Source organism: Haemorhous mexicanus, chromosome 2 (genome assembly GCF_027477595.1).
Source record: "Haemorhous mexicanus isolate bHaeMex1 chromosome 2, bHaeMex1.pri, whole genome shotgun sequence".
NCBI lineage: Eukaryota > Metazoa > Chordata > Aves > Passeriformes > Fringillidae > Haemorhous > Haemorhous mexicanus.
In genome coordinates, this window is record NC_082342.1 from 18,410,284 (window position 1) to 18,433,533 (window position 23,250).

The 23,250-nt window shown below is 40.7% G+C and overlaps 1 long non-coding RNA gene across 1 annotated transcript in view; it reads left to right on the top strand.

Annotated features, from left to right (window-relative positions):
* Positions 1 to 16,101, top strand: part of LOC132322572 (uncharacterized) — a 54,783-nt gene extending 38,682 nt beyond the window's left edge. Inside the window, exons 3-4 of the long non-coding RNA XR_009485131.1 lie at positions 1,632 to 1,839; positions 14,101 to 16,101. This is a non-coding gene — a long non-coding RNA (uncharacterized LOC132322572). The remainder of the gene's footprint in view (positions 1 to 1,631; positions 1,840 to 14,100) is intronic.
* Positions 16,102 to 23,250: the final 7,149 nt, after the last annotated feature.

Genomic DNA, 23,250 nt, shown 5'->3' on the forward strand with positions numbered 1-23,250 from the left:
GGTGTGCTGGGACAAAAAAATTTCTAATTGGCAATTTAAAGAGGATCTGAGAAACACATGCATTCTCAGTTGTCACAGCATAACCCCAGATTATCTGAAAGTATGTGAGAAAGACTGAACAGAGATACAAGCACAGGGGAAGAAAGTAAGCCTCCCACACCTGGTTTTCACTTTCCTTGAGTCAGATAGATGAAAATCATGCCCATGTCATGTCTATATCATATCTGATGTAGTTAAAGCTTTGAAGAGTTGATACTCTAGTGTTAACCTTAACCTGACTGACAGAATCTTTACTGGAGATGACATGAGCAAATATATCAAGAAGAAGATAAATTAATTACTCTGGTGAGCTTCATTAGTACCATCATGGGCAAAAATGAGATTTCATCTAATACACTAATCAGGAATCCATTATGCTGCTCCTGTAGAGGGCTGTGCTTGAGGGAAGAATGGATAAGAATGAAAAAAGTGGATTTGGGGAGTGTAAGAATCTTGATACTAAGTGAATTCAGGGGGGAATAGTTAATAGGACAGATGACTGTGTTTTTTCTTCTGGAAATAAAAGTACATTTGCCCTCTGAATTCACCAAAAACATGACCCTGAGATTCTTCTGCTTTATGTAATATTTCACCCAACAAATCGAGATAAACTTATGAGAACCTCTGGAAACAGTAGAAACTCCTAGAGGATGTTTGAGCCCTGACCTTTTCTCAAACTGTCTGTATAGATCTGATCGCTGCTGTATTTGCAGAGCAAAACCACCCCTTCCTGCTAGTCACCAATAAGAGCTGCTCCAATGTGCATGTAGGTCTACAGTGTTTATGTAGACAGTGACTTTGCACTCCAAAGAGTACAACCCGATAGGGAAGTCAGATTAGTTGTGTGGCCTATAGACAAGAGGTATCTAACATTTCCTACCCAAAGCATTTCAGAAAGGTACTCCTTTACTAGCTTTAAAAAAAAAAAAAAAAAAAAAAAAAAAAAAAAAAAGTGTGTGCTGTAACATACAAGCTGAGTGCCTGTGGGGCCGGAAAGAAAGTTCATGGCAGGCTGAAAAGAGAAGATCTGGTTTCCTGATACCCTGGGCAGTTGCGGGTCACCTGAGCTTGGCACACCAAACTTCTCTTTCCTTGTGTCCTAGAGCATAGGACACAAGGAAAGAGAAGTTCTCTGTAGCCTCCAGAAGTTCCACACTAGTGGGTGGTAACGAAAGCTCTGCTGACATACAGCTTTTTTTTTTCCTTGTGTGTTTTAAAATCCTGAAATTCATTCCCATTATTTAGGCTTTATATTTTTAGTTCCCTCATCTGTAGCATCTTCTGAATATCCCTTATTCTGGGGAAACCTTTTTTATTAAAACCACAAACTAAACACATGTTCTGAGTCCCTAGGCACTTGCAGGAAAAAGCAGACTAGTATATTTTATGTATTGGAGGGATAACAAACTAATGGAGGCTGCAGCATGCAGATATATGGTTAGGTGAACTACAGATCCTTGTTGGATGCAAAAGCTGTGAACGTTGAGGACTCTCTAGAAAACCAAAAGTAGTCACACAGGAATTATATTACCAAAGAGTGAAAAATGGGATTTGTGAAGTGTCATGCTTTTTTGCCTTAACATTTGTTTTAGAGCCTTGTTGGGGGAGGAAGAAGATATAAAATGAAATTAATCTGATCGTCTGTCAAAATGTTTAAGTGAAGAAAAATATACGGAGGTCTGCCTGAATCATCAAAACAATTGATGGACTGGGTTTTCCTCCATGACTAAGGAGTTACAGATCATGACTGCCAAGGAAGAAATAGCCTATTGTTCTTTGTTGAAAACTGGAAACAAAAAGGTAACCACATTTCTCTACTTTTTTATTTTCTTGGAATATTAATGCTCAATATAATGTATTAGTACTTCAGCTGCTCAGGGCTCTCAGAATTTTTTTAGCTTTTATAATGCATTGATATAATTACCAGTATTGAAAGGGGTCTTACTCTTGTTCTAAACCATGTAGAGGGTTCGGGGCAGAAGCACATACGTAGCACACACAGCTGTTCAGCCCTGTCTGTCACTAGCTGAAAAGGCCCCATTTTATTCCAAGTCTAGAGGGATCTCTGACTGTAATGTCTTTGGGACAGTCAGTTTAAGCACTGAAATCTGAGCTCTTCACTCTGTGAATGTGTCTCTAGGTTAAGAATCTGCTTTTCAAATATATTTCTTAAATTTTCTTCTGAAGGTACTGCCAGCACCAGTAGGTCACATACTGGGGAAGTAGAGGACTTCTTGCTCCACCAGAAATTTTTCCTAGCTTCTACTTTCTTGCTCTAAATTGAGTATTGATGCCTGCCACACACAGCGAAGTCAGATACCCCCATGGAGTGTCTGAAGCAGTGTTTATTGGTACACACTCTAAGGAGAAAGCTGCATTGCTATTTCACATTCTCTTTGCTAAAGTGGTACTGGGTTTTCCAGCCATGCCCAGATGTATGCCTGTGTTCTAGACCAATAAGGAGCTGTCTTCCCCCACCTGTTGGTGAAGCAGAGGGAAGAGAGCTTATGAGTGTTTTTTAGCTGAAATGACACCTCCCACACATTTCAGACATATGGGTGAATAAGCTCTGACTAATAGTAATTTTTTTGTGTGATATCAGAGGTAATACACAGAGAGCATTGTGAGTGAAGATGTTGCATCAGGTTATCTCAATTTTGTCTTGTAAAGTGTCAAGGGCAAGCTACATGTAGCACTGATTATTAACTGTGGTGTGACTTGTACATCAGGATGGTGAATGCTAATGAACCTCCCTGTTGACCACAATAGAACTGATGTTTGATATTAATCTGATTAATCTTGTAGATTAGGCTGTGCTACAAGAAGTTTTTTGATCAGGAGAATTAAAACCTGGCTCTACTGCTGTTAAGGATCATGAGAGGTCCAGAAGCATATTTAGGAAAGTTTACTGAAGGACTATGTGAAGGCAGCATTCATGAGAGTAACAAGGTAGGAAGAGATGAAAGAATTTAAAAGAGGACACATCCTCTCACCTACTACAGAGAGAACTGATTCCTATCTTCTGACTGATAGGGCATGTGGCAAAAATGTCATGATGTAATAAAATATTCCAGAAATGCAGGACAAGAGCTTTTCTGAGAAGGTGGGCATAGACCTGACTTGAATGAATGTTGCTAGTGTTTGCCAACAAACTCTAAGGTGGTCAGCAAATCTGGGATACAGAGAAGGGGCAACACTAGCAAATAAAAAGGTGTTTACATTTGTCAAGCAATCAAAAACTTATGAGGAAAGCAAAGCTAGGGAATACAGTCAGGAATATCTGAAAAGCAGGTATTTGGTGTTCATTAGTATTGACACATAAAAATAAAGATACTGGGGTTTTTTAGTTTTCCACCATCAGGTAGTATTTTTTTTCCTCTGCCTTCACAATTTTTTTACTATTTTTTTTCTTTTACATCCACACTTACTTTTTCCAAAGGGAAAGCAGTAGCTGCCTAAAGTGGCTAAGGAAGCTGTTTACATTCTTCTACATTCCTGACGTTAGTTAATATTTAGAGGAGCCATTCTTGAGGCTCCAGAGGAGCCTATATTTGAACACAGAGCTTTCTGCCAAATACATCTGGCAGAAAGGTTACCAATATATTTGGTTTTGAAGACAAGCACCTGCTTGAGGCTGAAATGTTGACATTTAGTATCGTTGCATGTGGTGTGTTTGCAGCTCTGCTGTATACACAGGCTGCACGCATGTTGTGCTGGTAAATATTTCTTCACTCTCTGTCCTGGAGTGCAGAATTGTTTAGCTGTAGAAAAGGGAGAATTCGCAATAGCAGTGCACTCTTCTGTTCCAGCAGTGATAAACATTTGACTGCCATTATGTTCAGCCTGGCCTATTTTGTCAATACTCTGAGCTCTTCATGTGTGAATTATCATCACTCTAGTAATCTAGGTTCATCTTGCAAACTTTTATTCATAAAATTAAACCCACAGGCCTTAATGGGACAAAATGTGCAAGGAAAGGGTACCAACAGGCAGAGCTGAAGAAAAAGGCCCTTAGAGAATGATGCAGTATTTAGAGTCTGAGAAAATAAAGTATGGTGTAGCACAAATGTCTCACTAATAGATGGTAATATGTTACGAAAATTAAAATGCCACTCCTGGAGTACTGGGCTGTGTGATACAGAATTTTTGGGACATGCACTGACAAAAAACATAGGCTTTTCAGATGGAGTCAAACTACATTTTGACCAATTTTAAGTATTTCAATTTTCATAGGTTTTCTTTAAAATTATAAGTTAGGCAATATGTATGAAGCAGCTGTCATATTCCCAATGAAAATAAAATGTCTACTTTTGTACTCAAACTCATGGTGCCTGTCCTGGTACTAAGAGAAAATAGAAATGCATCAGTCAAAAACAGCTGTTACTTGTGGTGCATTAAAAAGTACCTGGTCTAAATACACATCTTTACAAGGTTAGATTTCAGCCCAATTTGGAAGTTTTTAAAGCTTTCAAAGTTGAGGTTGTTACTGAGGCTTAGGTTTATCCCTTACAAAAGATACATGATTGTGGTTAAGTTTACAGGAATGAGCTCTAAAGCCTCAGTTAGACATCCCCTTCTCTTCATGAATCAAAATAGGTTTGTTGCCTACTGAAATCTTTCAATCCTTGAAAAATAAAATGTCCAGGGTTACATTAGTGAATGATTCTATCATTCATGAGTCTATCATTCAAACAACTGAAAGCTGACTGGGCCAACAGTTTAACTACAAATAAATTCAGCCACCTGCATTAGCAGCCAGGGACTGTAGGTCTCTCTAGCGAGGCCTCATCTGCAGAGTGCTTGCCCTGAGGAAGCCTGCCAGATCCCACAAGAGCTGTTTTCAGACTGATAGGTTGCCACTGTTTGTCCTTGATCATTTAATCTCTCCTGCACAGATGGGCAAGGGCCTTATTGGAGGGTTGGGGGAGCAGGATGGGAATGCTGGTACCCATGTGCTGGATGTGGATTATTAAAGCCAGCATTAGCAGATGATGTGGGGCTCAGGTGTCTTCCTGGTGGGATACACAAGTAAATAATTTATATAAATAAATAGTCATCCAAGACAATTAGCAGCCATAAAGTGAAGTGTGGTGTATGCTAGTCTGTCTCTCTCCCTTGCTTACAAAGCCTAACTCTTTTAAACAGGGGTGTTAGTGGGTCAGTTGGTTATTGGCCCTGCCAAATCATAAATTGCACTTTGGCTCCATGGGAACAGATTGGTTGTGACTGCAATCATCCCTGCCCCCCCCCCCCCCCCCCCCCCCAGTGTATTCCTCTGGATAATGAACCTAGGAAGATGTAAATTAACTCAGCTCCTCTGACAGCATTGCTTGTGTCTCTTCAACAGCTGCGCTGTTAGCATGGATATGTATGGATTAATGGCATCTTTGTGTCTCCTGCATGATTGTCATCATATGCAGCAATGGGGAGCAAGAACATCCTGGATTATGGAATCTTTGGTACTCTTGATTCTGCATGAAGGGGAACTCATGCAAACCAGCTCTGGTGTCTCTGTACTACTCCGTGTGCTCCCGTCTGTAAGGGTTTACAGACAAAAATGCCTGGAGGCAGCTTTTGTCCTTGTAAAGGATGGTGATGCAGAGATGGGGCTGTGCATGTGGTAATCCACCCTGTGCAAGCTGGAGAGCATTGTATGGAGTCAGCCAGGAGCAGCTCTGAGCCTGAGCTGGCCCCACACAGAGCAGCACAGCATGTCTGCACTGTGCTCCACGTGTTTTCAGGTGCCTTTTCACATGGACATTACCAAACTGTTCCCACATCTGCACCAGCCCTGCATGCAGTTAGGGCCACATAAACACAATTTGGTGCCTAAAATAATAAGCCACTGTGGACATTAACAGCCTCAGCAGGCTTTGCATCCTCCACACAGACTCTATTTTCATATGCACAGAGGTCTGCTACATGCCTTTGGAGCACTAAACCTCTGTCCACACTAAAAAAAACAAAAATGCAATCATACAGGCTAACATTACATGACCATGGTCTGTTCAGTTTTCAAATGTGGAACATGACTTTTAGATACATGTATTCAGTTTCATTTTTGCTGCTGTGCTTCCTGATGTCCTGGTCAAGGCTTGGGCTGAAAGTAGTAGGCTCTCCTTTGAGGCATAGGGGAGGGTATAAAGAGCAACTTCTTCCAAGAGTTGCTTTTAGAACTCCAATTAAAAGCAAAACTTCAAAAAATTCCCACTTCGGTCTTTTTTCTCTGTGAGAAAAGTGCTTTACCCCCTCCCTGTGCGCCATACATGAGCAAAAGAGGCCTATTTTTTATGGCAGAAAGGTACTTGTTTTCTTAGAGTTTGTTTTGTTTCCCATGCGTGTTTAGCTGCCCTGTGGAATGTTGTGAAAGAAGCTTTTTTTTTTTTTTTGAGTGCGTCAGTCATCTCTGTCAAAGGGCTGCTAGAGGTTTAGGCTGCCTGTATTATCTTAGCAGTGATTTTATGTCACTAAATAACAAGCTATTAGCACAACCTTGCCATTGGGATTTGTCACACTTTGTGTGTCAGTGCGTGTATGTGCTTTTTTTGCTAAGTCTCATCTCTCCCAGCCTATAGTCTGGTCACTTGAGCTGAAGTTCGCAAACAGCATAATAATGCTGAAATCACAAAAGAGGAAGCTAATGGCTGCACTTGCTATTGTAAACCTGATTTCCACAGGCTCAGCAGGGCTTGGCATATCAGAGGCAAGCTCAGTAAATGGGACCCTGCTGCTGCAGCTGTGCCCGAGCAGTTGGATTTTTATTGTCAGCCTGGAATGGAAGCTGGGCTGGGGAAGCTCCTGACTGCCTCCTGCAATGCACTGAGTGGCCTTGGCTCCAGTAGGAGCCTTACGTGCTACAGCTGAATTAAATGGATGGTGTTACTGTGCAGGAGGCCTGTATAAGCTCAAGGATCCAGGTGAGCACTGAGGAGGCTTCAGGGGTTTGCCCTCCAAGAGAGGACAACCCAGCTCCAAAGACAGTAGAGGAGAAAGGAAGCTCTGTGCTTCTGTGAGAGCTGAAGCAATCTTCCTTTTGAGAGAAATTGCCTGTGCCATCTCAAAATTGATAGTGTCCTCCTTAGGCTTCTTTCAAACATGAGATTTTCTTAATGAGAGAAGAACCTCCTTGTACTCCATATGCTTTCTAAGTACCTGCTACTGCTGCACTACCCAGTAATTCTCCTTTTTGTATGTCATATCCTTTGATGCCTTCCATTTGCTGTTAGGGTCAAGGCTAGGTTCAGGCTCTCAGTAACTTCCAGAAAGAACTGAACAGCCCATGGAAGGACTAAACAGTTTTTCTTTGTGTTCGTCTGTCCCTCTTCTCCCACATTATTGCTGTACTCCATGTAATGTGAGAGAGGAAAGTCTGTGCAGTCCCAATGTACATATCTCCTCCCTAAATTAATTAATTTAAGTTGTTTGGAAGCACCTGTGACATTGAGACTAAAAAGGGAGGCTCAGTTCATCTCCAGTAATGTCTTGGGTTTCTATGCAAACATATGGTTCTATTATTGGACATATTCTGGTTGTGCTGTAACATTTCATGTTGAAGAGGAAAATTTTCTTGAGACATTTTGAAAGCCAAAAGCTAGTACTTCCATGGACTTACATGGGTTGGGATGTGCTGGTGGCTTTTCCTCTTTTCTGGTCTGTATAGCTCTCAAAATGTAATGCAGTGCATTTGTATATCAGACATACCAATGGGTACTATCTAGTGCCCCTTGTTAGATGATTTAGGCCCAGAGGGTTGTGGTTTAGAACTATCTCTCCGCATTTCAGGCAAATTTGAAATTGTTGTAAAGATAATTAAGTCCTCATAAACTGGCATCAGCAAAGAGAAAATCTATCCAAATGCTTCCTGGAGTATGGGAAATGAGAGGAAAATTTGGCAATTGCATAAGCTTACTAATCATTTAGCACAAACACACTGCTCTGCCAATATGCATTCCAGTATTTACAGATAACCCACAGCATATGGCATTTCTTTCCTGACAGGCATTATGTGTTAGGCTCAGGTTATTGCAGTGGAGGAGAAGGAACCCCAAACAAAAGGTGCAAACCTAAAGGAAGAAGGTAAGGATAGTTACATACTTAAGAGACATATTTTTTTAAATGAAAATACTTTAGTTCCTCTATAGCAAGGGCCTGAACAGAGCAGAACTGGCTGTGCCTTCTATGGCCTGTGTTGTGTATTATTTGAACACCTCATTACTCGTATGCATTTGTTGTGGTCACGCATTTTGCCCTTCCTTGCACTGCTGGTGTAAGCACTGTCTTTCTTAGAGCATTGATCCATCCAAGTGTAGTTGGTACCACATAGAAAAGCATTCCAATTGTAAAAAATTAAATACATTTAAAACTCTGTCCTTATGTGACTTTCTCAGGGACTGCAAGTAAGCCTTCTGTAGAGGAAGAACAGAACCTGATTCTGCTGAGTTGCAGGGGAACATTTACACGTGCCAAAAGCATGGGGTGCATTTGCCAGCACTGAGCCAAGGAGCCTGGCAGGAGATTGATTTGGTTGGTGGCTGAGTCCTACCAGACCAGTCTTACATCAGAAAAAACTACTCTGTTGCCCAGTTCAAGCCAGAGTCTCTGTAATGCTACTGCTCCTCGTGCAGAAAATGAACAGCAGTTGCCCAGTGCTGCTGGCCCATGCATCCTCCTCCCTGTAGGTAGCAAGCTGGAATAAAGGCATCGCTCCACTCCACTTACACTGTGAGGCATTTACTCATTTCCACAGAGAACTGAGTGCTTTCAGTTCTCCTTAAATTCAAGTCAACCCTCACTGAATCAGACTCAGTCCTTCTAGTAGCAGGGCAACTTGAAGTAAGGCAGTATGGGATGGTGAGAAAGGAAGGACAGAGATGTTGTATTTAATCCAGAAACCATTTTTGGCCTTTCACTGAAAACACACCTGGGGATTTGTGAAGGAAAGAGCACTTTTTTTTTTCTCTCTAAAATATATTTTTTTTTATTATGTATGTGAGAGAATTTAAAAATGCTTAAAGGAAACTAAACATCTTTTTAAAATGTATATCTATACCAAAAAATATAAAAGAAAGTTTTGATTAAAAAATTAAACCAGCTTCTGCTCACTAATTTCAATTACCAATAATTCTTAATGTAAAAAACAATCTCAATCACTTAAAAATGTTTAAAATTTTTCTTTTTTTGATTTTTATTTTTTTGTCTGGCAGTACTAATGTGATCAAGTCAGGTCAGCTCAGCTTCAATGAAGAAGACAAATGTATTGAGACTCCCAACAAGGTTGTCTGTCAGTAGCACAGGATTATATGATCCTGCCATTTGGCTCTGTGTTTGCTCTTGGTGTGGCTGATAATTTCATCACCTTCCCTGAAGTTACATTTCATTCTCCATAAATTCTTTAGTGTCTTTTTAAGCCCCTCATATTGGAGCATTTTTCTCCAGGAATGCCCTGGTCTGATCTGTTGTTATGGTGGCATGTCACATTCAGTTACTGTACATGTCTCACCAGGTGCAATGCAATGCTGGCTGCCACCATAACTAATTGTGAGTGAGTCTTGCTCGTGGGGCAGTTTGCTGGAAAACACAGCTGGGAATTCTGGTTTCAGAGTGTGTGCTCTATGAACTGTCTTGACATCCATGAAATGCTTCATTATAGAGAGATATGACAGAGCTATGGGCTGTGCCCATACCAGCAAACTCCTGCCCAAACTCTCCATAGCCGCTACCCTCGGTGTGGCTCTGATAGCAATGGCAGCTGATGGGATAAATGAATTGACTGCAGCTTCCCAAATCCCTCAGAGCAACACCCACAGTTGTGACTGCCTCAACTTTCTGCTCTGTTCATGCTTGCTCTCTACAAGCCGGTGTCCCACTACTGCTGTCTGAAATGGCTCCTCCTGCCTTCTTATCTCCCCTGGTCCTCTCCGTCCCACACACCATACCTCCCCATAATGATACCAGGGCTTTTTTATACCTCTACTGCTGGCCCTGACCAGCACTGCTTCTGGGACTAAGTGAGCAAGCCCAGCAGAGCAGGTTCAGCTTGATTTGGTGCCTTGCTCTCAGCTCTAGTGTGCTTCATCTGTTGCTGATGTGAACATAGCTCCACTTGCAGCTTCTGCAGCTTATAGCACAGACAATTCATCCTGTGCCAAGCATGTCAGTGTGACAGCCAAATTTAGCATGCCAGTCACTGATACAGCTTCCCCTGATACATCTCAGCAGAGAGAGCGGGAAATTGTGGCAAAAAATACTCTGTTATGTTGAATGAGAGATTGATAGTGCCATTAATAAAGCTATTGCTAGAAAATAACACCTCTGTATACAAAGAGACTGAATTGCCCATCAGAACCATCTGCCCCTTCTTTGTCTCTTTTCTGCACTGTCTTTGAGCATTTTTTTGTAACATCTATTTGGAACACTTCTGCTTTATTGGTTTCCCAGGCGTATGAAAGTCGAGTTCTCTCTCCAAACATAAGAAATTACACATTGCTGTAACCCTGCTGCATAGCACAAAAGGTTTGGAGTTTTAAATCTTAGCTTTGTGAGTTCCCCTTTGGTAGCCTGAACCACCATGAATGACATACAGGTAGTTTGAATGATACAAACTATGCCTGATGTAAATCTAGCTCATGTGAGCAGTCCTCTCTTTTCTGCCTGAGTGGCATCATAAGCAGTGTTGTCACCTGAAGTATCATCCTTTGCATCTGAAATAGCAGCACATGAAATGAAGGTTGTTGTTTGCAGGCAATCTTCAAAGTCAGGTCACACTGCCAGTTCCATCACTTGTCACACTGTGAGATGCTTCTCTCCCCCCTCCCTGCCACCAGCCCCATACTGTGGGGTTATATACAATAAAACACTTTGGATTTCCTTCCCCCCCAGTTTCTCAATATATAGGGTGCTTTTGAAATACATTTTTAAGACCATTTTCTCTGCAACCACACATGAAAAAAAGAAGTGGTCTCTAATGGAAATGGAAAACTTTGCCTTATCGTTCCCCTATCCTCACAGGATGTGCAGCCTAAAGAGAAACATTTAATATACAATTCTGTGAGAAAACTGGAAGAGCTACAGGCCCGTAGCTCATTTATTTCAAGGATATTCTCTGCCTTATTAACAGCTAGATGCGGGGTTGTTAATAAACACAGAGATACCAGGAGAAGCTGAAGTTGAGAGAGACCAAGACCTGTCCTGAACTTTGGCTGGACACACCCCTGTGCTTCATAGGAATGTGTACCTTCCTTTCCCTTCACTGTCTTTTCGAAGGCAAGAGTGCTTTTACTGGTTAAGATTTAATTTTTAAAATATTCTTTAGCCCCAAGCATATAGAAATGTTTCTTAAAGGGAAGCATGAAAATGTGAAAAAGGCTTCCTTGAATTTCCTCTACACCAGCTACTAGCTCCTTTTCTTAGGAACTTGTTACTGAGTTATACAGATCTGCCTGGGAGCTGAAACTTCAATTTATTTTAGTGTATATATTAACCACCATACTCTGCATTGCAGAATATGGTGGTTAATATATACACTATCTTATTATGGTTTTATGCGGATATCATAAATTATATAATTTCCAAGTCTTCTCCTGTCATTTCCAAGTCTTTTCTCAGTAAAAGAAACCCACCAAAGTATTAAGTACCTGCAAGAGAGTAGAACCATTAGTTAAGAGTTTTGTGCAAGTACATTTTGACCCTGAAGCTATACAGTTTTAAAAATAGTGTTCCTTGGGTCTTCCAGAAGATACAACAATAACTGTGAGGAACAGACTAATGATTTAATTTCCTGCATGTGCCTGCACACTAAGTGTTGTATCAGTACTGATAATTCCCAAGGTCATGGGCTCTTGCTGTTCTGAGCTTTGTCTGCTTTTGTTATGGAAGTGGGATGACAGCTGTGTGCATGTGTGCTGTGAGTGCAAACTGAATTCAAAGCACACTGTGCACCTGATTTTCAAGGACAAAGCTGAAACTAGGTTTTCTCCCTGTTTTGTTTTTCAATTAAAAGGAAAAAGAAAGAGAGAGAAATGTGAGGTGGGGGGGTAGTCCGACAGTTGAGCTTTGTTATTGCATTATTTACTTTAATAAAACCATAATACTAATGACAAGAAGCTTTTTTACCTCTTTCATCAAAGGCATTTGACACAAATAAAGGAAGAACCAAAGGGATGTGAAATGCAATGGACAACTGTTACAAATAAACAGGCTTGGGGCCTTGGATGAACTCAGCTATTAACATCACTATGGCATTAGATCTGTACAGGCCTGTTATGACATTAAAACCTTTTAAAATTTCAATAGGTTAGCTCTGTTTGTTTAGGTTTTATGATTTGTTTGAGGATGGCATGATTTGAGAGTTATTATGTGGAAAAGACCTGGAAGTGACAGATGTGATAGAGAGGTATGTGAAAAGAAGAAGGGTTTACTGTGATTATTTCTTCCCCCTTTTAAGTGGAATGACTGTTATTAAAGTTGGGTGAGTATCATTTTAAAAAAGGGAAGGTTTTCAAGTATACACTCACATAAATCGCTTTACAGAATGCCTGACCCCTTTTCTCTTACCACAACAGATTTATTTCCTAAAAAGCTTTAGTTCTGAGGAAGGGAAGTGTTATAGATACTCCTGCCAACATATATCCATCTGTGAATGCTGGTGTGAATATCTCTACGTTTGAATCAGAGCATGGGGTGGCTGCCTGTGGCCTGGGAACCATTCGGTCAGGAAGCAGATGGCTCTGTGGCAGCTACAAGCACATGATGAGAGTTACTGGGACCACTCAGGAATGCTGTCTGAGCAATGCTCATCATAAACACTGAATATGTCGTGCAGTCTGGGGGAGAAATATGTCTATATAAGTGAGTTTTTCAGTATGCCTACATCTGTAAGTTGGACTGTTTCATTACCTCAGTTCTACCATTGATATGCAAAGGCAAACATGTGCCCGGTGCCAGTTAAGTCAGGTGCAGCAATATAGCAAACTCCATGAGTAGAATTTTTGTTAAGAACTACATGGTACATGTTCTAGATTTACAAGGGAAAAAAAATTATTTTGGTCTGTATTTAATAACAACACTGCTAGATTATTCTGGCCATTTCAGTAGCTGGCTTGTCCCATGTTCCAATCCCAGGACAAGAAGTTCAGTTTTCCCTGATAAATGCTGCCTCAAATTTGGAACCCATTCTGTTCATACACGTCTGTTACCAGTTATGGTAAACCCGATTTTGCTATCACAAAAACTTCCCTTGCATTAAATATTTTGAATCCGTCACCTGCATTCTATATTATGTTTCAACTTCTCCAGCTTTAGACAGCCCCATACGTGTTTCTGGATCCTTTTAGATCCAAAATAACAGATAGATTAATTATAATTAAAAGATGCATGTACATAATTATAATTTTGCTAGAGATTAAGCATAGCGTTTTTAAATCTAATAACAGGATACAGAGCAGACAAAGGAATACTTCCCTTTGTTTAAATACATTTTCAAGAGCAAATCAGTTGTCTTGTGCTGGGTCAGTATTGGAATTCCTGGATCTTAAAATGCAAGCATGTCCTTCAAATAAGATACTGTTTTCTTTGTAGGTGGTCATGAAATTCAATGCATCTTTCACAAATTGAAATTGCATAAACACAAAATTATTGTAAAGGAAGAATTGGGCCCAAGGTGTTATTTTTAGTGAGTCTTTTGAGTGCTGTGGTGGTATTTTCTGATATAATAATAATGATGGTGATTGGAGCTTTCTTGCCCTAAGCTGGTTTCCATCATTCATTCATCTATAAATTGAGTTTGAATGCAGATTGAGTTCTGGTGGAGAATTACTTCACACAGTTTTTCCTCTACTGATCTTTTATTCAATTGAGCTGGTAAGATGCCCTGCTTACATTTCCAAGGCTTGCCTTCAACATTGACTTTGAATAAAGAACTGAAGAATGAATTGTTTCTTTCTTTCAACCAAAAATTATTTTCTTAATCTTTATAATACTTGTTAAGACTAACAGAATTAATACTTCACAACATTTTTAATACAGTATACAAGGGGAGTGAAAGTTTTTCTCTAATTCTTCCAGGCAGTCTCTATTTCCTGCTTAGAGCCTGCATCCCTGGGACAAGGATAAGTGGGAAGAACCTGCTAGCAAGCCCACAGACTGAGCACTGAACCAACCTTCTCCTTCTCTAATCAATGTCATAACCACTTCAAGAAAAACAACTGGTCCTGTAGTTTTCCCAGTGTAAAAGATTGTGTTCCCTGGATCCACCCAGGATCTATGGCACCAGCCCTTCTCCTATGATGCGTTTTATGTGTCATGCACAGAGAGATTTAAATGTTCTCCAGATGATTCTGGGCATGCCTCAGTCCCCAGGTCCTTCAGAGAATCTTACCCTGGAATCAAGAGGAGCAATGAACTCTATTATAAAATGTTGTGTCAAGAGTAGCTGTGTTGATATCCTCCTTCCTTTTTGCCCTCAGGAGAAGGGCAAAAATTGCCCACCATGAAGATCATTCATGCTGGGGATGAATGACATGGCTTTTGTATTGTTTCAAATATTGTGCAGATTGCAAAATTCCCCATGATAGCCTGGGAAGGAGTCTGTCACTTCAGTTTTGCTCTGCAATGATATCGACAGGGTTACTCTGTAAAACTGTAACAGATCTGAAATTAGAAAAATGAGTACCTGAGTTCTCACCAGGCAATATAGGAGGGACCTCAACATTTTCTTTTGGGGCAACTGTAATGCCTTTGTTTTGCTCTGAGTTGGCTGCACTAGAAAAGAAATGTTTTTGTGGTCAAAGACAACAAAAAGAACTTTCCTATGAAAAAGTCTTAGGTTTGTCGTCTAGAAGTGGTTTGTCTGTGAAGTTAAGTTTTATGGCCTGTTTTCAGTTTCTTGGATCTATAATGACTTTAAGATATGTATCAACCAGAAATTGTATCCCTTCTTGTGAAAATTTTGTATTTTTTCACCTTCTACCTATGGCTGTGATCTTGGACCATTGAGCAATCTACAGAACCTGAATTCCTCGACTTCGCTTTTAATTATCCTTCCTGATGAAACAGGAGCCCATTATTCAATTATCTCTCCCACACATAGCCTTGATTATAGTCATCTTTATTTTATGCAGCACCCTTCTTTCCCTTTATATGTCCTGGATTCCTGTTCTGAAGAGCTTTAATTCCACAACCATAGCTACTTGATTTTAGCAGGTTTTTCACTGGCGTTTCAAATTATTTGGTTAATAAGTGACAACTATGTAAAGCCTGAAGACCAATTTCCATCATATAATGCTGTGCAATTTAATGTAGGAGTAGTTATGATAAAACACTGCATCGTACAGCAAGTAACACTGCTTTGTCCCAAAAGAGACATAGTCCAGAGGCCTGGGTGACAAACCAGACCTCCTACACTCTAGATAATGCATCTTACACAACCATGTATAAAAATTATGTTGGTTAGGAATAAACCAATACTCCTCGATTGTGTCCCAGTTAGAGTGAGTGATATTTTGTTGAGGGTACAGTTCCAAACATCCTCAGTTATTGTGTACAGCATACTCCTGCCTGATCCCAAATTCCTGCATATCTTAATGCAATCAGGAAATGATGGATTAGCACTTCGATGTTATGCCAGTCTGATTAATTGTGAGGTAATATTGTTCCCAAATTGCCCATTTGTTCGGAAAACAACTTTAGTCACTGTGTTACCAAGGAAGACATTGATTTTCTTCCATTTTTTAATTCAAGTTAAAAGTTAAGAGGAGTCCTGGGGAATTGGTTTTGCCCAAGTTGATGTATTGGGTCTGGCTGGGCAGGAGATAACTTTCTTCATATCAGCCTCTATAGTTCTGCATTTAGAATTTGTGGCTAAAACGGTGTTGATAACCCACCAGTGTTTTGGCTATGGCTAACCAGTGTTTGCACAGTGTCACTGCTTGCGTTCTCCTGCTCCACCAAGGAGTAGGCTGATGCTTGGGAAGGGACACAGCAGGACAGCCAACCGGAATTGACCAAAGGGATAACCTTGACCATGTAAACTACATGTTCAGCAATAAAAGCTGGGTAAAGCAAGAAGGAGGTGAGAGCTTTCTCTTCCCAGGTGGCCATTGCTCAGGGACTGGCTGGGCCATCCCTGGTCTGCTTGTGGGAGTTGGTGAGTTATTGCCTTTCAATTGCAACTTAATTTCTTCTTTCCTTCAGCTATTTTACTGTCTTTAACTTGACCTATGAGTTTACTGGCTTTTGTTCTTCCTATTTTGTCCCCCATCCCAATGAACACGGTGGGGTGGGTTAGAGGCTCTCTGGTTGCTTGGCTCCTGGCCAGTGTCAATCCACCACAGTAAAAACTTTTTAATTGTCCCCTACGTAAGAAACTGCCAGCAGCGGATTCCAAGATGCTCAGCCTGGCTCTCTGGTCAGGCCTGTTCCTTACCCTCCATATCCCAGTGGAGTCCAGTCCAGTGTTTGTTGTATCCTTTCATCTTTCTGATGGCAAAATCCTGTTCTGCATCCAGTATTGAGGAGAGCTGAATCAGACCTTTGTTTACTTACTATACTAAAATTAGCATTTTCCTAGCTGTATCAGTTGTGAAGTCCTTGAATAAAAATTTTTAAGGGAAAGAATGTGACTTGTGATAACATAAACAGCAAATTATTTTTGAGTGCTGAGGGGATATGGTGGTTCCTGGCTGCCAGGTTAGAAGGGCCATAGGCCAGAACTTGGTAGCAGTGCTCCAGCTATATACCATCTGCATTTCTTTTAATGACAAAAATAATCACCAGTTTCCTGCACTGCTGTCAAAAAGCTGAGCCAACATGCTGATCTGGGAGTGTGATCTGGAGTTCTGGTCTGGCTACATCAGCTGTGCTTTTCAGCCCGTTCCAGAAGCAGATTCTGTAATATTGGTGAGGTTTGATCCAGGAAAAGTACAGATGTTGCAGTGTGTTGCAAGTACTTTGGCAGTCAGAAAGATTCAGTCCAGTCCTTGGACCTTTTTCTATTTGTCTCATATGACATTTGTGCCATGGAGCAGAAGCAAAAGTAGACAATCTGACAAAAGATGGATTTTTCCCCATAGAAGCATCCATACTGTTGGACAGAGTCCCTAATAACTCTTAATATTTACTCTCCTAACATTTGCACTACAAAACAGAAAAGACAGATTGCAACAGTGGATCCTTGAACCAGAGACAATGATTATAGCTGATTTAAGGTTCTTAGGCACCCACAGAAATTTATTAGCATTCTCTTTTCTCACTGTTTTATCTCAAATGTATTGACAAACCACTTCTAGTCTTCACTGACTTGGCAGTGACCTGGTCTGATGTGCTCTGACAGCCATTACAGTACCAAACTTTGAATCATATGTTGCTATTTTGGGGTGAGATTAATGTACACCATTTATCTTTCATGGAGGAGTTAAGTCAGCTGGAGAGCATACCTTAGGTGAACTTGGGTTAGTCTTACTCTACGTTTGTCCTGGTTTTTATCAGAAGTGCATTAGCACTGAGGCAAAGAAGCCGATGAAGTTGCTTCAATATCTGGCCAAACCAGTCTGTTAAGCACATTCCGCAAGCTTTACATTAACACTGGAAACTTCCCTGCTGTGCTTCCTTAGGATACATGTGTATGGGGGTAGCCATAAATCCACCTGCTGCACTAGTCCGGGTGGTATTAAACCACAGAGAAAGCATCAATCTTTTCCCTTGCACTGTATTTGTTCAAGGCCATGTCAGTTTTATGCAGAATCTCATGAAATGTAGACCTTAATGAAATTGGCTGCATATAAACATTTGAATCATCCAGGGATATAAAGATCATAGTAAAGAATGGATGAGATAAAGTGAAACTGAATGATTATGTTAATGGGACTATTCCATCATGAAAACAGCATGGAAAATTCTTCTGAAACAAACCTTTGCAAAGTCAGTGACAAACATCTCCTGCCAAATGCAAATGTTCATTCAGACCTGACCTCCAGCAGTTCCAACAAGGTATGGTTCATAATTTCTTCTTGTGTTGCTCTGTGGAATTTGTGAGTGCTGATCTTGACTTTTGATTTGCTGCTAAGCTTAAGAATAGTCAAAATATTTAGCGCACAAAAATGAAAACCTCTTTTGGCAATGCCTTTCTTCAGATGTCTACATTATTTAAATAAATTACTGAGAAATTTAATTTTACCTGTGTTACAGGCAGAGTGATGATTCTTATAAGGCTTTTGCAAAAAAACTGAGATCCAGCAGGAGATGATGTATCTTACTTCTATTCATCTGCAGCACTGCAATGAAACACGGGGAAAATGCTTTTATGAAAATCAATACTCTCTCCATTTTTAATAATTAAATTTAAAAAATCATCCAATTGTGTCACTTGCATCAATCCATGACTATGAAGGTTTTTGCACAAACACTGGTGCTGGCGATATCACATCTCTAGCTCTGCTATTCCTTGGTCTCTAGTGACTCCTTAGTACTCTCCAGAACCTGGCCACCAAATCTTTGTACAGAAAAAAATGGACAGCTTTCTGTAACTTGTGTGATTTCTCATTACCGCCTTCTGTAAAAAGGCTCCCCTATCTCTTCTTCCCCTTGAGTCCAAAGTCTTGAATGCCTTAGAGAATAATTTCAATATTCTGCAATCCTTATATATTATTTCTTCAATTTGTCTTAGGTACTCTGAATCTTTATTCAATGCAGTCTATAACAACTTGGACTTAGCTTCTTTCTTGATATTGCACAAAATAATGTGCCAGCACAGCGCTATAAGAGAACTGAGTAATTACTGTTGCAATTGGTGATGGATGGCAAACTAGGTTCATGCATGCACTGTGCTCCCTCTTCAGTAATAGGAGACTCAGAGAGGTGTGGGTAACAGCTTGCATGCTGGAAGTAACATTCACACCCAATTCAAATACTATAATGGGACTCAAGATGATAGCATGCAGAGGTATCTACTGGACTTGAATTCTGTTGAGCTGTTTCACTGCATTTTCAACAAAATTTCTGAATTTGCGCTTTCACTGTGCTCTAAAATTTTTTTCTGCATGCTTCATGACAATTTTAGATGCAGACCTGTGCTATCTCTTTTCAGATGAGCTTCATGGAATAGTCAGGTTCAGGAATACTTGGTGCAGCTGCCAGAAGCAGGGAACAACATTCCTTTAAAACCATCATGATATCAGTCTCTTCTCCTTCAAACACAAGGTGTATTCCTAATGTTCCCATCATAATAAATAACAATGTATACATTAAAACAACATCAGCACTACACACAGCTATCCTCTCTAGAGCTGGGGAAGAGCTAACCATTTATAAAACAGAATAAACATGTTATTTAGCTGAATATACTAATGGAAAAGTGACGTGTGTGAACGGAGAAGAAAAAACCGCCATTTGCCAAAGGGGCTCTTTGCCACTCAGTCACTTTGGAGTTGGTTGCTATTGTGCATTTCATGTTAGAGAATCCAGCAGACTCGTCATGGGATGTTTAGAAATTGGCATGCCTGCTGTGGCTATACTGGTTTTTAGGGCAGCTCTGAGGTCCCGAGACTCCCTTCACTGCACAGTTGAGTGCAAGGATTGGAGCACACCCAAGAGAGCCAGTGCCCAAGTGTGTATGAGCTCCTCTGGAGGCTCCACCTGCACAGGCTGGGCAATATGGGCAGGACATGGAGTATGCAGTGCCCACAGGCTGTTGGGAACTTTTCCACTGTGCTGGAGTTGTAGACTTTTTTTTTGTCAAGGACACCAGGAAATGCTCAGCAAAGGGAAAGGTCTTGGAGTATTGTGGAGCAGCCTTCCCAGCACAGAGTACAGGCTGACCTGATTAATTTATTCTGGTTCTGGAAATACTGGCCTAACTTCTTAGAGATGTCACATCTCCTCTATGTCACTCTACCAAATCTTAGCGATCAAATAACAAAAATGTCCAGTAAGCTGAGGATTCCCTTGGGGCTACTGCAATCATGGGGAATAGACCAAAGTGAGGCAATTTCTAGGGTGGGGATATCATAAAGAGCTGCTTTGTATTCTCACAAATGGAGCTGAACCCAGAGCTTATTAACTGCAGCTGGAAAACTAGTTCAAAATAGTAACATGTCCTTTAGTAAAAGCATGTATCATCTGTGTTAAAAACAGGTCTCATTGTTTTTCTTTCATATTCTCCAGGCTGTTGTGATTAGTTCAAAGTACATTATTCTGTAGGCAATAATTTCCTGTTTCAACATAAAGACATATCTTTTTAATAGTTCTAGGTGTCCTATCACACATCCCCATGGCATTGAAACTTGCAGGCCTTCTGTTCAACTTGAAGTCATTTCTTGGGTCTCCCAAACTGTCCACAGTTTGCTGGTGGGTCTCACCTCGTTACACACTTTGGGGACAACAGAACAGTATACTAAAGGAAGAGATTTAGCAAAATAAACACCCACAGGGTTAAAATGCAAAATATTACAAATCTATATTATGCATCCGACGACTCTGGCCTTGTCCCCAGGTTTAGTTTAAATTTGCAGGGGAGACCAAGCCTCTCCATGTTGCCTCTAGCAAGAAAAGACTCATTTTTGCTGAAGAATTCTCTTTGTTAAACAGTCCCCATCACTGTTTGGTGGAGTGGAGAATACTGCTGCTTTAACTGATACTACCTCAGCCTGAGTATTTAAGCTCTCACCTTTAGTGGATTTTTGCAGAGCATGTCCAAAGACAAACACATTCTGTTGGCTGAAGGCCCATTGCTTCCTCCAACAGACCAGAGGAGGGATTCTTGATTGCTTGATCTCATATTTCTGGGCAACTCTGCCAGTGTCTAGGTCTTCCTACCCAGTGGATAATTTAGTACCTCAAAAATACAGGGTACAGATAGCTGCACAGAGACATGTGAAATTCATAGTGACTGTATAAACTCTTTTCTCCAAAGTACTGCAGTCTGCAAGTAAAATTTCTATGGCAGTTAGTTGCTGGAGGCTCATTTTATTCACTCATTGCTCTGCTGGCTGTATAAAGTAGCTGTGCTTTAGTTTCATAATGTTATGGTGAAAGAAGTGAGCCTGCTTCTTGGAACTCAGCCCTGTCGCCTTGTTCACCCTGCACATATCTCTATTCAATCACGAGACTTCAGAGATGCACCTGCTGCTTCCCCTGCTGTGATACACTGCTGTTTGCTGGAAGGGACTGAGAGAATTTTTCTGAAATTGCTTAAATTTCCTAGGAAGGACCTTTGGGATAGTACTGCAACTCTGGTTGTATGCAACTGGAGTTTGCCTGCACTCCCTCCAGTATGGTGTCTGGGTGGCCAGGAGAATAAATTGCACTCAGTTGAATTTTGACCCCTGGCTTCTTGGCTGCCACAAACTTGGCTTTTTACCATTGTCAGGCTTTAAGCAAAGGGCTCTTTGTTTGGATGGGATCCATTCCTGAGACAGCAGCTCAGTTACGTTGGTTTTGCTGTGAACACAGGCCTAAGGAGGTAGATTCTTCCGGTTTCCCTTAAAATGTTTTTTAGACAAATCCTGTCTGTCCTCTTCAGGAGAGAAATGTCCTCTTTTTACACTTCAAAGAATGTAAAAAAGCACTTGTACTAGAAAGCAAAGATGGAGAAGGGTAATCTCAACTTGTAAATGCAAGGGTTTGGGTGGTGCACTTTGTGGTGTGGAGGAGGTGGTGAAGGTAGCCTCCGAATTCTGTCTGTGAAGATTCAGTTTCGCTGCAGATTTTAAGTTGTAAATTTTTGTTGGATTTTGCAGAAAATTTCCACATACTGGGTGGGATAATGGATTGCTTTAAACCACAACTTTCTTTTGAAACGTAAGCCTAATTTTAGTATTTGTTTCTGTGGCTTCTAAGAGCTTAAGACATTGATTTCTCTACTCAGGCTGATTACCAGAAATAAGAGATAGCCTAAATTCTCTATTGCTCTGTCTGAACAAAATAGCCTGACCTAATACCATTTCCTCCTTTGTCTACATATTAACTCTAGAATTACATTGGTTTTTGGTGCTTAGCCTCGAGACGTAAAAATTACTTCCTTTCCCATGTGTTTGGCAGAGCAAAATACAACTTGACAAATATCTTCCTTGTTTAGAAGTTCTAAGAACTGAAGTTCAAATATACTTCCCAAGAGGATGATTCCTTGTGCCTTCCTTTCTGCTGTCTTTCTACCTGTCCCTTCCCTGTCCCGATGTTTAAAAAGAAGTTTTTACATTTTAATGTTTTCCAAGCTGTGCAGGAGGAGAGGAACATATAGCCGTGGCAAACCTTAGAGTTGCTGAAGTTGTGTGGAAGGCAAAGAGAATTGCAAAGCCCTGTCTCAGCACCAAAGGCCCCAGGGAAGCTGCAGAGCCATGTGGAGAGAGTTATGGTGTTTGCTTCTGATGTGCCTGTCCAAGGCGGGTTGAGGTCTCTTGGAAGCAGAGGAAAGTATCCATCTGTCTAATGTCCCCATGAGGTGGAGCAGTGCTATTCCTGTTTTACAGATGAAAAATGCTCTTCAAAGGCTAACTCCAGTTGTCTGAAGGAGCCTCTCTGTTTCCACAAGCTGTAGGAAAAACAAAGATTTGCTTAACTATAGTCAACCTTTGGTTAATCTCCCCTACTTTCACCCTCCCCCAAAGAGAATTTTTCTAGGTCATGCAGAAATGATTAAATAATACCTTGGAGCAAGGAATGTCTCCCACTCCTTATAATTGCCAGCCTGGCATGCTGGCCACTCGACCATCTTTCCTGACTGTTGTTCAGCTTCATGTAACCATTAAATAAAGTTTTCATGTGGATATTTATGTAGAGTGCCTATGGTACTTCAACAGAAGCTGGCAGTAAAGTCTCTCTTGAATCACTCTGTTACCACTGACTCCAGACTTCTTTAGATAATGGTTGATAAAGTTCAAAACATTAATTTCCACCAATAAACAGAAACTGGAAGCCTAGGGAGTTAATAGGGCTGTTTCATCTCAGCCTAACTCTCTGATCTAATTTCAGATAGCCGGAAATATGCCAACTTTAGCCGCTAATTAGAGTTACTCTTTGGAGATTATTTGCAGCAGAGCTCCAAGCTTCTTTTAACAAAAATGCACTGACAGTCCTGCCAGCATAAATATGTTAGCTGTTTGTAGTGTAGGGGCCATTTGAATTATGCAATGAGTTGTTACAAAGTGTTTTAAAATATATCAGACTTCACAAAAAGTAATTTTTATCTGGAAACCATGGTTCTGTAATTCCTTGGGAACAGTA